General features: G+C 49.2%; 1 pseudogene; it reads left to right on the forward strand.

Moving 5' to 3' along the window:
- The first annotated feature begins 1,103 nt into the window (after positions 1–1,103).
- On the forward strand, positions 1,104–1,672 carry LOC125537031 (annotated as a pseudogene).
- Positions 1,673–2,307: the final 635 nt, after the last annotated feature.

The raw sequence follows: 2,307 nt of genomic DNA on the forward strand, positions 1-2,307 counted from the left end.
AAAACACGTGTGGGCTTCTTTGGGGCTTGAGGATATAATCAAGAAGGCTTATGTTCTGATCAGTCGGGATCAGTAGTACTTGAGGAGATCCTTCGTAGTCCTCCAAGGAAATCACCAGTGTTTGGTCACATGGGTTTACAAGAAACTATTGCAGTTGGAGCTTGATATATTTGGCGGGAATGTCGGGAAGCAGCTAAAGGGGAGAATGTCAAGCCGGAGCACAACATTGCGTTTGTCATACAATCCATAACAGCAAACCATGCTCCTCACCCTACTGAAATTAGCAAAGATTGTGCTTGGCAGAAGCCACCTTTGGGATCTTAATAGCTGAATATCGACGGAGAGGGCACCCCCCCCCCCCCCCCCCCCACACCCATGGGCATATGCATCCATTGGTCAAAAAAATGCATTTTGAGCACATTTTAAAATGTTAAAAAAATCAAAAGAAAATATCATGCATACATGTTCGCAAATGTGTGTACGCGGCACAAAGTTTTGTGAAAAATGTCTTTTTGTTTTGTCACCGTAAAAAAGACAAATTTCAGTGCTTCTAAGTAGTGTTTTGTGACATAACTTTTTGTCTTATTTCCACATGCCACAAAAAATGTTATTTCTCTGTAAAATTCTATGCACGCACATAGAACATGAAGACGTACCGTGTAACTTTTTTCAGATCTTTTTTAGCATTTAGAAATGTGTTTTTCAAAGTGGGTTTATATGTATCCAGATTCATCCATGCACTTAATATCGACGCCCTCTTTCTTTGAGGATGGTGCTGGTGCAGTGGATGTGGTGCTCATAAACTATTGCACAGAAGCTATGGCCGGTACTACGTACTGACTTAGAGTATATCCAACAGCAGCACCAAAAGACGCGCGCGCAGGGTAAATTGCCATTTTAGCGCGCGGGGGACGTTTTCGTGCGCTCCAGCGGAGGCGGGAAACTAGCGCGCGCGGGAGAAAGCGGGCGGTCGCGCGCTAGATTTGGCACACCGCTTCTGGCGCGCCTATAAATTGCGGCGCTCGCCAGGCAGCCTCCCACCGCTATCCACACTGCCACGCGCGCTCTCCCCGCTTCCTCTGTCGCTTCCTCGCCCCGCCACCATGCCGCCGCGCCGCCGGGGATCTTCAGGCTACCGCGGCGTCCGCGAGCGCCCCTCCGGCGCCTTCTACGCTGAGATCCGGTCCAGCGACGTCCGCCTCGGCCTCGGCACGTTCGAGACCACGCAAGAGGCCGCCCGCGCGCACGACGCGGCGACGTGGCGCCTAAAGAGGCCTCGCGCGCAGATGAACTCTCATGACGTCTACACGCGCGAGAAGGCGCAGGTCTTTGCCCCTTCGCCTCGTCTTATAACAGATCAGGACCGTGAGGAACACCGTCGGCGGCAGCGTCACCTCCTCATCACCGAGGAGGACGAGCGAGCCATAGCGAAGTGGCACCGGAGCCACCCGGAGGACGTCGCCAACGAGAACGCCTTCTGGGCGGAGAGGACGGCAAGGCGCCGCGCGGAGCGGGCGGACAGGCGTCGGTGGAAGGCAATGGCCTTATCGCAGTGCGATCTCGTTAACGCAGGTGGGAAGTCGTTCTTTGACTCAGACATGATCGTTGGGATGACGTGTGGCTCGATACCTCGGACAACACCAGCGAGAATGATGATGACGACTCGGAGTAGGTTCTAGTTGCACCGTAGTTTTTATCTAGTTGTACCGTATTTTTTTTATCATGTTGGACTAGTTTTTTTATCTATCTATGCTATGATGAACTATGTACGCATTATGAAATATCTATGTATCTGTTTTTTAATCAATGCATATGTTTTTTGAATATTTAGTTCGGAGTGCATATGTTATTTGTGCGAGAGCACGCGCAGTTTTTTGAAGCGGCTGCTGGAGCGGCTCACGCGCACTAAAATTTGTAGCGGCTGCTGGAGCAAGCGCACCGTGCCGCGTTAAAACAGGTGATCCGCGCGCTGCAAATGAGTTTTTATCACACCACACATTGGACGGCTGTTGAAGATGCTCTTAGTAGATCATGTGATCAATGCTCAATGCGCAGAAACAATGTCGCTTTAAGAGGTCTTCATATGATCTCTTAGGCTTTTGAAATTTATTGTGGAATCTGACTGCCTAAAATTGGTTGAAGCATGCAATGTCAAGAGCGATGTTTTGGGTCCTAATTGTTGAATATATGGTTGTGCATTTATATTGTATATTTTGGCCCACTTTATAGTCCTTGTATAGTTGAGGTTGAGGCCTACTTTGTACATCTATATATACGTGCGTTATGTACCGATCAATACATTGAATT

Source organism: Triticum urartu, chromosome 2 (assembly GCF_003073215.2).
Source record: "Triticum urartu cultivar G1812 chromosome 2, Tu2.1, whole genome shotgun sequence".
Lineage (NCBI taxonomy): Eukaryota > Viridiplantae > Streptophyta > Magnoliopsida > Poales > Poaceae > Triticum > Triticum urartu.